This window comes from Cardiocondyla obscurior, linkage group LG21, assembly GCF_019399895.1.
Source record: "Cardiocondyla obscurior isolate alpha-2009 linkage group LG21, Cobs3.1, whole genome shotgun sequence".
In the NCBI taxonomy this organism is placed as follows: Eukaryota; Metazoa; Arthropoda; class Insecta; order Hymenoptera; family Formicidae; genus Cardiocondyla; species Cardiocondyla obscurior.
Window position 1 is genome coordinate 3,590,400 of NC_091884.1, and position 12,500 is coordinate 3,602,899.

The window sequence follows — 12,500 nt, forward strand, 5'->3', positions numbered from 1 at the left end:
CCCGGTCGTCCGGAATGTGGACATCTAAAAGACATCCGGCTGTCTCCTCCAAAGTCATGGTGGAGCATTCGCCTTGTCTAAGTGAACTAATTACATCGTCCGTCCTACACTTATCGGCCTGATGCCGGTAAACAAAACCCCAAGGTTCTCTGTTTCCGGTTTTCGTGACAAATTTACGCCAACTTGAAAGTTTAGCTTCCCTAACTTCTCTAGAATACTTCCGCAAAGAAGAGCGGTATTTTTCCTTTTTGGCGCAACGTAACAAAACATCGCTTTCATTTTGAAAGTCACGACGAAGCCGATACACTGACTTTTTGATGATTGTCAACCTTTTTGTCCACCACGGGTTGGACTTCTTATGTACACGTCTACGTGGCATTGCCGCTGTGCAGGCCTCCAAAAGGACGCCCTCAAGCATTTCTGCCATCGTTTCCACATCTTCCGCCGACACCAGCTCAAGGACCCCGAGTTTCGACCTAGAAAGGTCTGTCAGGCTCCCGGCGAATCGCTCCCAGTCAGCCCGACGTACATCGAACCGAGAGTTCGCGACACACCGATCCCCGCCCGACTTTTTCGGCATCCCCAAACCGATGTCTACGGCATTGTGATCACTAGTCGTCCAACCGCATCTAACTTTCCATTCCCTGATGAATCGGGACATGGATGGCGAAGCCAGAGTCACGTCGATGTATGACGAACCCCTTGGCGTCCAATAAGTGGGCGGCTGTCCAACGCGATTCACAACATTTAAGCCAAACGCCCTGATAAGGTCCTCAAATCTGGCACCTCTTTCATCTGTCTGCTGGGGACCCCAGAGCGATGAGCGGGCATTGGCATCTACCGCAACTAAAACCCTCTCCCCCCTCAGAGAATGAAACACCATCTCGAGGTGTCTGAGGTGCTTCTCAATCTCGTCACGGTACTGAAAATAGCACGACACGACGTAGAACGAAAAGCTGGGGGTCCGCAGCTCTGCGCAAACACAATGAGAAGTGCTAAGCTGCGAAACAAAGAGAAAATCAAAATTGGGATTGCAGACTGCTACTGCCGCCCACGGGCGATGTGTTCGTACAGCAGCGACTTTCATCCCAGAACCTAATCCATAGAAGGTGTGACCCTTGCCCTGCTTCCTGACGTATGGTTCCTGCAATAACAGGACGTCAAGTCGCTTTTCGGCAACGAGCTGACGCACCTCACCCGTCACTACAGTTGAACGACGCATGTTCAACTGTAGCACCCTAACTCCCGTGGAAAAAGAAATTGCAGAGGACGCAGGAGCACTATCGTTCCCACTCAAGTCCCAATTTTGAAGAATTGAGGTATCTGAAGTCCGACCTTTCCCTAAATCTACGTGGGGCCCTACCTGCTTTGCTATGACGCTCGCGAGGCTCGCGGAATCTGCTATCTGACTGTCCACCCGATTGAAGATTACCGGTGAAGACTTCCTGCCTACGTAATGACTAACCTGTGTCATTGACCTACCTAAAATATTAACCCTATCACATCTGGTGAGAGTCACCCTGACGGTACGAAGACCGATACCCGAGATTAAATTCTTCGCGGAAGCAGTCCCCGAAGTCCTCGCACCCGCGGTGCATGTGAGGCGGGGGTGGTGGGCGTCGCTGGATGACGACCCGGGGGGGGCCGACCCACCAACCAACGATGACGGCGCAACGAAGGGACCCCCCCCGTGCCGGTGCGCAGCCATCCGAGAGCTGCGCAGATTATATCTGCTGGTTGTGCCGTCCATAATAGTTGGTGGGGATATTCCCCGAGAAAACCTGAAAAGTAAAAGAAAAGATTAAAAGCTCCCAGTTCCGTCACCTCACATTGTGAAGCGCCGGGCCCGGGAAGCTCGTGCAGCAGCCCCTGTCCCTCAGCCTTCCGCAAACGAAAGGAGGAGAGATCGAAAGAGAGATGGGCCGCCCAGAAGAAAGTGGATAAAAGGGGAAAAAGAGAAGTGCAGCCCAGAAGGCACAGAAAGCGCGCAGAGGCCCCGCAAGCGAGGCATTCCACACACAATCCGCGCCAACCAAGCAACACTAGGATAGGATATTGGATAGGGAAGAAAGTTCGCCATAGCCCGTTTTGCCGCAAAAGCGTTGCCCGGGAGTGCCACGAGGAGGCAGAGCTATGACTTGAACGTGAGAGGCTATATAATCGCATCACGTCCCGACCACTAACGCAAAGACCCACTATCAACCCACTGCATCACTCGCGTTTGCACAACGCACCTGTTCCCAAGTGCTAGGAATTGCAGATTCCAGACGACGGTGGCCCAGCCCGACGCCTAGACTTCGTAAAGCTAGGACGCCGACGCAGCTTCTTCACAAGGGGAATTCCTCGAACAGCCAGAGACACATGCCTGCCTCATTCCTTTTTGGCTGCCCTCGGCCTGCTTGTGGTATAAACGCTGTCGAGTTTCCCCGAAGGACTCGAGCATCTACAAACGCTGGCTCAGGATAAATCGAGAGACCTGTTACTCTCAGTCTATCCCTGCCAAAGCTGGGTCGTCGGTTTAATGTGCGGGCACCGGGATAGTCCCGGCACTAACGCGAGATCAAACCAGAGGGCGTCCAGTGACGTCCTAGAAGAGATAGCGGTCCCTCCCAGTAGATAGGGACAGTGGGAATCTCGTTAATCCATTCATGCGCGTCACTAATTAGATGACGAGGCATTTGGCTACCTTAAGAGAGTCATAGTTGCGACCGCCACCGGGGGGTCTGGGGGGCCGGTGAGGCCCCCCAGCGGCCCGCCCCAGGATGTCGGCACGGTTCCATCGCGATTACTCCCCTTCACGCTAGGATCGGGGTCGGAACCTGGCATTTCCGCCTTACAGAGCCCATACCCGAAGATTACGTACTCCAGGACAATCCTTCCCGTCATACGTAGGGGCACGGTTTCACCGCGGCACTCATGACTTCAACTTTATTGCACACTGATATATTGCCCCAGGTGGCAAGGCACCCGGTGGGCTAAAAGCAGGCCGTGGCCGCTTTCGTTGCGCCACCAGGCTGGGGTGACACAAGGTCCCCCGATCTAAGGGAATGGTCCACATGACGGAGTCACGAGATCCCTGTGTCCGGGCGATTCCAACTGCCCCTGCGAGTCCGACACCAAATGACTGGGCACCGGTAAGGGCGACGAGGCATTTGGCTATGTTTCGTAGTCGGGCATAGACAACCGCATTGATGGCGATCCTATTGGCCCTATACGATATTGCCAGGGGCTTTTTGCTGTAGGTGTTGCAGCTCACACCCTGGAAGTGCGACATACGCTAAGCCGACGAGGCGACTTTCCTTCCATTACTCGCACTCACACATTCATTCTGCCGTTCGTGCGGCAGATCCCAACTCTACGTGCCGTCTCCATGCACCACTCGCGTATTGGGAGTTGAACCCTGTTCGATAGCGTGATGTTATGCTATTGTAACGTTTCCAATTCAGCCATGAGCCCCACAGGACTCGAGTGGTGAGCGAGCGCATCTGACTTGATGTTAAGCCGAGCGCTCGTAGCTCTCGCTCACTCTTTGAGCACCAAACTCCTCGCCAAGAGATGGTAATGGCGGCAAAACGAACATTATTTCTGGTGACACCTGTGCGTTCAGCCACACGATCCGCTAGATCATTACATGACCGATACTTCTCCACTTTTCTTTCATGCGACACTTCTAACGCTGTTTCGCAAGACACTACCTGCGCGTCTACGACTACCGCCTCTCCTCCACGAGAGATAGTCAGGTCGGGCCGCCTTCTGCCGGCAGTGGTCGGATACGCTTGTTCCGCATCGACATGCCATCCCTTCTGTTGTAGGAAGTTACCAACTTGACGACACAGGTCGTTGTGTCGCTGGATTCTCCCTCCGTGCGTTCTGAAGCAGCGTTGTACGCAGTGTGCCGACGTCTCCCTTTCGGGGCATCCGGCGCGACACTGGACCTCGCGCCCATCACGACCTCGGGATAATCTCGCTCTGGAGGGAAGACAGTTAGCGCGAACGTGATGGTAATGCACGTAGTCTGCTCCGGGAACGGCTCCGGCACCTGCCATCACCCAGTGGTTACTCAAGGTAGAGGAGCTAGCCTCCCTGAGACCACTGCCATCGCAGCTTTCGTACAACCAGCTCGCGCACTGCTGTCTGAGCTCGGACGTTGTGGTGACTCTGTTACCACGCACCCGCATTTGGTTTTCACACCAAACCAGCTGCCTAGCCACATAAGTGGATTCGGCAGCGGCGCAGGCTGCGGGAAGAGTACTTGTGCACAAACGCCGCAGTCGGTTGTACTTCAAGATAGGGATTAAAGTTCTTAGTAAAGGCATTCCAAGCCCGCCACTCTGTATCGGCGCATGGAAGTATCCCGCAGGAACATCATGGGGAAAACGCAACCATCTACGCACTGCTGTGCGGACTTGTATATCGACGCCTTTGAGGGTCTTGGAGGTGACTGTGCCCACAGTCCAGCGGTGATAGTACCGTGGCAGAACACAGTCCCTCAGCAACCTCAGCCGTTGTTGTGGCTTCAGCGGTGCTTTATTTAGTAGCCCGATGGTTTTGGCTATAGGCGGCATGTTTGCGAGTTCCCTAGTACCTTCATATACATTTCCAGGTCCAGACTTCGACTGGGGATCTTTGTGGTATTACCACTCCCCCCACTGAGAAGTGTGGAATTGTGTCCACCTTCACTTTCTTGTCTCGTCCAGACGCCACCAAGGAAAGGACCCCCGTTTTCTTTGCGTTTATGGTCAGACCATTAGTTGAAAAGGCAGCATGTAATCGTGTCAAGTTCTCCTGCAGACCGTTTCTGGTCGACGCAAGGAGCACAATGTCGTCGGCGTAGCCGAGCGCATTTATGCGTTTGCCACCCATTGTGTAGCCAACATCCTCCGAGAGAACTCCCAGTGCTCTATCTACGACCAGATTGAACAGCAGGGGCGATAGCGGGTCCCCTTGTCTCACGCCACGGCCGATCTTAATGGCCGACGAGCTGCTTGCGCCGGATAGGACTGTCCGTGCGTTTGAATAAACGGCCCTTACGTACTCTCGAAACTCCCACGGGAGTTCCAGCTCTTCAAGAGTCGCATGTATGGCTTTGTGTGAAACCGTGTCGAATGCTTTCGACAGGTCCACTGTCGCGAGGTGTAATGTGCGACATCGGCCTCTGGCATCACCGAGGACCGCCGACAGCACGGTGACGTTCTCACATACACCGTCCACCGGCCGGAAGCCTCTCTGCCGTTCATCAATTATTTCAAGGGCCGCTAATCTTTTGGCAAGTATCTTATGCAGCTGTCTTATTATTACGGATCCTATGCTCAGAGGTCGGTATTCCGACGGACTTGGCCGTACGGACATACCGGACTTCTCCAGGAATACCGTTCTTGTTGTGGCGATCGATTCGGGTACCCCTCTTGCAAAGAGCAACAGATTGAACAGAAGCGCTCGAAGTACTGTAGGAACTGCGTTCCACATCCTCGGCGTAATCTGGTCCAATCCAGGCGCGGTACCAGTCTTTACAGAAATCCTTTCCACCTCAATGTGTGTAATTGGATCCCAGAGCGAGGTCTTATCCTTTGCACGAGCTTGGTCTGCATTGGCGCCCTCGCCAAGGCCTTCGAGATGAATCCCTCTGGCACCTGACGGACGGCTCCGGCTAGTTCCGGCCCTCTGACTAGCGACCCCATATTGCAGACGCAGCGCCGTCATATCTCCCGCTGCCGGACTGTCAGCCTCCATTACGGGGGCCCAGTACCGGTTTAAGTCGACATTGGACGGTCGCTCTGGCGTCGCACCTTGGTTGAGGATATGCGCTAGACAGGTCTTAAGATTTCTCTTATAGAGGGTTTGTGTGGTAGCAAACAACCTCTTTATCCTTTGCTCTCTGTTCTCTCGCTTTTTAGGCTTGCTACTCGTCTTCCTGAGCGCGTGTCGTGGAGGGCGCACAACTGGCGGCGGGAATATAGAATCTAACCACCTCGCGATGGCATCGAATTCTACCTCCCCCGCTCGGAGAGCTTCTCTTGCAATATTGCGAAGAGTATCGGCCTGATAGCTACGGAGCGATGTGCTTTGCTCTATTGCCTGTAGTATACTGCTCCGCAACCTCTGAGAACTCTGCTCAGGGGCAGACCGATGTGCGCTTGTATCTATGTCAATATTCGTATAAGTTACGTCTGTTCTCACGGGTTCAGTACCGACTCTTATCATTGTCGGACTTGCCCTATTGCCGTCATCAATCTCGTTGTTTGAGATCTCTTGGCAGAAGACCCTAACCATCTCGCGGTAAGCCTCTTGTCGACGCTTACCCTTGATGGCTTCGAGACTTCTTCCGGGGAACTTGTCATGTAGGAATTGGTTCATGAACAAAACCCCGCTCCCTGAGGTGGCTTCGGCCTCAGCTCGAGCCATCAGACGAACTTCCTCCACCGGCCACCTGGCCTTTACACGATCAGTGTTAACGGCGCTGTTGGCCGCCACAGGGTGAGCTTTTGCAATATGCGCTCCAAGGCCTCGCTTCGTTCGGTACTGTGTCCGGCATTGTTCACAGCTGAATATCTCGATGCTACTCTCATCGTCTGTAGCCACTACTCTGGATCCCGAAGCAGTTTGCACAGATCCGGCTACGACCCCGTCGGGGTCTGCCGCACTTGCGGCATTTCTCTCACGCAGATCCTGGGCCATCCGAGAACCCAGGCGATTACATTTATTACGTTTGTCACTCATTCTTGTACTGCGTAAAGGGGGTAGTCGGATTTGACAACCGAAAACCCCCGGAAGCTCGGTCATTCTTAGCCCCAACAACTCACCATCGACCTGAGCACATGGGCGAACCCTTCGGGGCGTACGGACAGCCTCTCACGTTAGTCTAGACCATGCAGCAACAAAGATCAAGGGAGCGCACGATTGTCTAGTCCAGCGGCCACCACAAGGAGGTGTAAGTAGGCACATGGAGTATCGTCGTCTATCATAAATGACAGACGAACGAGGACGGGCAGCATTTCTGCGCCCAATCACTGCGTTCACTCCTTTGGCGTGATCCTTATTAGACCACGGAGAACTACGACTCAGAGAGTCATAGTTACTCCCGCCGTTTACCCGCGCTTGCTTGAATTTCTTCACGTTGACATTCAGAGCACTGGGCAGAAATCACATTGCGTCAACACCCGCGAGGGCCATCGCAATGCTTTGTTTTAATTAGACAGTCGGATTCCCCTAGTCCGTGCCAGTTCTGAGCTGAGCGTTGAATGGCGGCCGAAGAGGACGACCACGACGGCTCGCGCCGCCACGGAAGCCTCGCAGCAAGGAAGATCCGCGGGAGGCCAAGGCACGGGACCGAGCTCGGATCCCTGAACCGGCGCGAGAACGCCGATAGTTCACCTCGCCCAGGCCCGGCACGTCAGCCAGACCCGCTTCCCGACCAAGCCCGACACGCCCCGCTCCTCAGAGCCAATCCTTATTCCGAAGTTACGGATCCAATTTGCCGACTTCCCTTACCTACATTAGTCTATCGACTAGAGGCTCTTTACCTTGGAGACCTGCTGCGGATATGGGTACGAACCGGCGCGACACCTCCACGTGGCCCTCTCCTGGATTTTCAAGGTCCGAGGGGAAGATCCGGACACCGCCGCAACTGCGGTGCTCTTCGCGTTCCAAACCCTATCTCCCTGCTAGAGGTTTCCAGGGAACTCGAACGCTTATACAGAAAAGAAAACTCTTCCCGGATCTCCCGACGGCGTCTCCAGGTCATTTTGGGTTACCCCGACGAACACTCTTACGAGGGCCCGAATTGTATGCGGTTCCGCTGCCGGGTTCCGGAATAGGAACCGGATTCCCTTTCGCCCGACGGGCGTGTGTCAAAGTTCACTCACCGCGCGCGACGGCACACTCGCGTGTGCGCGCGCTTTTTGTGTGCGCGAGACTTTTCTGCGACAACGAGAGTATCGTACGCCGTCATTGACATAGGATTTCTCCTAGGGCTTAGGATCGACTGACTCGTGTGCAACGGCTGTTCACACGAAACCCTTCTCCACGTCAGTCCTCCAGGGCCTCGCTGGAGTATTTGCTACTACCACCAAGATCTGCACCGACGGCGGCTCCAGGCAGGCTCGCGCCCAGACCCTTCTGCGCACACCGTCGCGACCCTCCTACTCGTCAGGGCTTCGTGGCGGCCTGTAAGCTCCGGGCGAGGAGTTACCCACGCCCTGCCCACGGCCGCCCCACTTGCCGCTGACGGCAGAGTATAGGCTCGACGCTTCAGCGCCATCCATTTTCAGGGCTAGTTGCTTCGGCAGGTGAGTTGTTACACACTCCTTAGCGGATTCCGACTTCCATGGCCACCGTCCTGCTGTCTTAAGCAACCAACGCCTTTCATGGTGTCCCATGAGCGTCGAGTTGGGCGCCTTAACTCTGCGTTTGGTTCATCCCACAGCGCCAGTTCTGCTTACCAAAAATGGCCCACTTGGCACTCTGATCCGAGATGCTCGTGGCTTCATAGTTCAAGAAAGCCAGAGATCTCACCCATTTAAAGTTTGAGAATAGGTTGAGGTCGTTTCGGCCCCAAGGCCTCTAATCATTCGCTTTACCAGATGAGACTCGCGCGCGTTCCGTGCGGAACGGCCGAGTGCCAGCTATCCTGAGGGAAACTTCGGAGGGAACCAGCTACTAGATGGTTCGATTAGTCTTTCGCCCCTATACCCAGTTCCGACGATCGATTTGCACGTCAGAATCGCTACGGACCTCCATCAGGGTTTCCCTGACTTCGTCCTGACCAGGCATAGTTCACCATCTTTCGGGTCCCAACGTGTACGCTCTGGGTGCGCCTCTTCTCGCAATGAGAACGAGACGCCCCGGGAGTGCGGAGCCGCATCGCGACGCGGCCCATCCTCCCTCGGTCGACAACCAGGGCCGACCTTCACTTTCATTACGCCTTTAGGTATCGCTGATCCCAATGACTCGCGTACATGTTAGACTCCTTGGTCCGTGTTTCAAGACGGGTCCTAAGAGTACCCAAAGCAGTAGCGTCGCCGACCGGTATCGGTCCCCAGAGTTGCCCCGGGGAACGTTTGCAGGCCTGTCGAAGGTTAACCGTACGACCAACAGCGGGCCAGGACCGGTGACGGCGCTAGGTCCGTAAGCCTCCGTGTACCGTGGCGCGCGCTTGCGACGGCCTCGACGCACTCCCGCGTGTGTCAGAGCTGCGGCCTGATACCTTGCGTGTACCGCCGGGCAGCCGGCCGGGCGACCGAGGGTTTGACGGCGTGCCGTGTTACCGGCGACGCGTCAGACACCGCACCCGGGCCGTAGACCGACACCCAGCGGGTCGCGACGTTCTACTAGGGGAGAAGTGCACGACGACGAAAACGCCGGACATCGGCGCGCGGCAGCGTGCCCGCGCGCGAGCCGTGAGGCCCCGCGGGGCATCGCCCACCGACGCGAAGCCAGCGTCGCTGACGATGAATCTCCCCGTTCGATCTTTTGGGTTTCTTAGGTTTACCCCTGAACGGTTTCACGTACTCTTGAACTCTCTCTTCAAAGTTCTTTTCAACTTTCCCTCACGGTACTTGTTCGCTATCGGTCTCGTGGTCGTATTTAGCCTTAGATGGAGTTTACCACCCACTTAGAGCTGCACTCTCAAGCAACCCGACTCTAAGGAGAGATCCTCCCGAGACGCGCACCGGTCGCTACGGGCCTGGCACCCTCTGCGGGTAAGTGGCCCCATTCAAGATGGACTTGGACGCGACGCGGCACCTCGGGATAAGCGGACCCTCCCAAACACCACATTTCCCTGCGGCGGAACCGCGGGATTCGGTGCTGGGCTCTTTCCTGTTCGCTCGCCGCTACTAAGGAAATCCTGGTTAGTTTCTTTTCCTCCGCTTAATAATATGCTTAAATTCAGCGGGTGATCTCGCCTGCTCTGAGGTCGTCAAAAGAAATTGTCGTGAGGCTGTACTATATATATATAATACGAAGAAGGCGAGACGACGACGACGACGACGCGAGAGAAAGAGAAACGCAACGCGGCGAAACGCCGCGCGCGAGCGCTTGGTTAGACTACGCCGCGTGCCCCGGTCAAGAGCTGCTACCATACATAGCGCTTTCGTGGACTCGGGAACACGCGCGGTCGACCCGCGCGCGATCTCTCACCTCGCACACACTTTTGCTGCGCAGGGGGCGATCGGTGCACGCAAAATATTTGAAAGAAGAGACGAAGGGAAAATGAGAAAACGAACGAGGCAGAGAGAACAACCGCGAGAGCGTGGTGGTCTTTCGTCGACGTTGCGTCAACCGCGCCGCGATCCGCGCGCCCGCGCGCGCCAACCAACCGACCACGACGACAACTGGCCAGCCAGCCCGACGCGAACGTCGGAGGCCGGTTTGCGCGTCGTGGTGGCGTCGGCAACGCGACTGCGGCGGCGGCCGGCAGCAGCTGCAGCGGCGACGACCACTCTCTCTCTTATAATACGGTCAGGTTCTCTCGTATCTTTGCTTCGTCGTATATATCTCTAAAATCCCTCCTCTCGAGTTTCCTTTGCGTTGGCGGCGGTAAAGCGACGATATGCGCTCTGTGCAGAAGGAGAACGAGGAGGCGCGCGATTATCTCGCGGCCTCTATTCTCCTCTCCGATCTTCATTCGAAGAAGGAGAGGAAAACTCAAACTCGGTTCTCCGCGCTCCTTATGAACTACTTCTCCGTGGATCAGCCTTGGATCCCGCGCGCGCCGCAAGCGGCACACAGGCCACCTTCCGGGAGTACAAGCGCGAACGAATTGTCGGCTTGTTTCACTCCGGGCGGCGGCGCGCGAGAGGCAGATCTACTCTTTTTCGTTCGGCGCGTATATACGTATAACGTATAAACTCCTTGCAAGAGCTCGCCACGTTTATCACCACCGCGCACGTCCTTCCCTCCCGTGCGTGTGTGCGTGCGTGTCTCTCTGCGATTCTCGATCGCATCTTTCGGTCGGTCGTCGTTCATTCGTTCGACCCTCAAACCTCGTTATTTCGGACGACGCCCAACGGGGACGCGAGAGTACGCCGCCGTTCCGCGAGTATAGAGAGAGCGCGCGCAGAGAGCGCGAGAGCCTTCGTAAAACCCTGATGGAATCCAGCAACTCGCCGCGTGGATAGCGTGCGTAGTGTGCCTGATACCCCGGGGAAGGCGTCATCGACGACTCCTCGCTTCTCTTCTCTTTTCTCGTGGATGCGGGTATAACTCTCTCGCCGGCCGCCGCGATCGGGCGAACGTCCAACGAATCGCTCGTACGCGGCCGTCGAAACGGCGCGCGCAAGCAGTTTGTCTTCGATAAAACGACCCTCAGCCAGGCGTGGTCCGGGAATTGTATCCGTGGACCGCAATGTGCGTTCGAAATGTCGATGTTCATGTGTCCTGCAGTTCACAAGTTGACGCGCAATTAGCTGCGTTCTTCATCGACCCACGAGCCAAGTGATCCACCGTTCAGGGTAATCGTTCCTTCGCGCACCAAGTACGCTCTATCAAGGAATAGACAACAATGTGCGTCTTCTTCGTTTTGGCCCTTCGATCAGCCTGGCCGCGCGTCCGAGCACGCGCGGACCGCCGCCCCTGTTACGGGGGCTACGGCACAATAATGGAGAGAGAGGGAGACGTCGGTTGTCGGCGCGGTGCGAAAACCGGGAGGTTGCGTCTCTCGCGAAGCGAGAGCCGGGGCGGAACTCTTTGAAAAACCATCGGGGTCGAAAATGACTAGCATATTCGACGAACCCTTCAGCGCGCGCGCGCGCGCGCGCGGGACCGGAGGAAGAGCAGCGGCGAGAATCGTCGCACTCTCCACTCCCCGCCCGGCGCGCACGACGACGCGGCAGCATAGGTTACCACCGGTACGCGGCGCATTCGCGCGCACCGCAACGCGTCCGAATCGCGGAGATAGAGGCAGCGCGCGAGCGCGCCTCCGTAGTCTCCTTCTCACCGATCCTGATCCGCGAGCGGGCGCGCATATAGATGCACCTTCGCGCTCCTCCTGGATTCGCACAACGAGACCAACCGGCCGCGCTAGCCCCGGCTAAGGGCGCGCTGAGCGCGGTGGTCCGCGCAACGGGTCGTTCGAAGCGCGCGAGAGACAGAGAGTCGGAGAATCTCCGCAGGAAACGAGAGAGAGAGAGAATGCAAAGAGCGTAATACGGCAATGCGTACAACTCTCGAATCTCTCTTCTTCTCCACAATATGCCCGGGGTCCTCTCTCGCTTTGAGCTCTCGAGATCTCGACACACTCGTCCCGACCGACAATCCTCTCTTATACGACGGCGACGAATGCGGCGCACACCGCAGCACGCCACCGTTGGCGGCGTGTGAGCGCGCACGCGGTCGTTGCGTCGCATAAACTATTCTCTCCTCTCGATCTCGCAATTTTGCTCGAGCGAAGCGTCGCGTCTCGCGACGGACGCTCCGACGAGGAGTGGGAAGGCGGCGCGGACTCGGAAGACGCGATGTCTCGCGTGCGATTAGATTTTGCGCCCCTTCAGCCACTCTCGACA

At 56.3% G+C, this 12,500-nt stretch overlaps 1 non-coding gene across 1 annotated transcript; it reads right to left on the minus strand.

The window, feature by feature from the left end:
• Positions 1-11,298: 11,298 nt before the first annotated feature.
• On the minus strand, positions 11,299-11,453 carry LOC139110826 (5.8S ribosomal RNA). Its single transcript, XR_011547072.1, has one exon. It is a non-coding gene; the product is annotated as a 5.8S ribosomal RNA (ribosomal RNA).
• Positions 11,454-12,500: the final 1,047 nt, after the last annotated feature.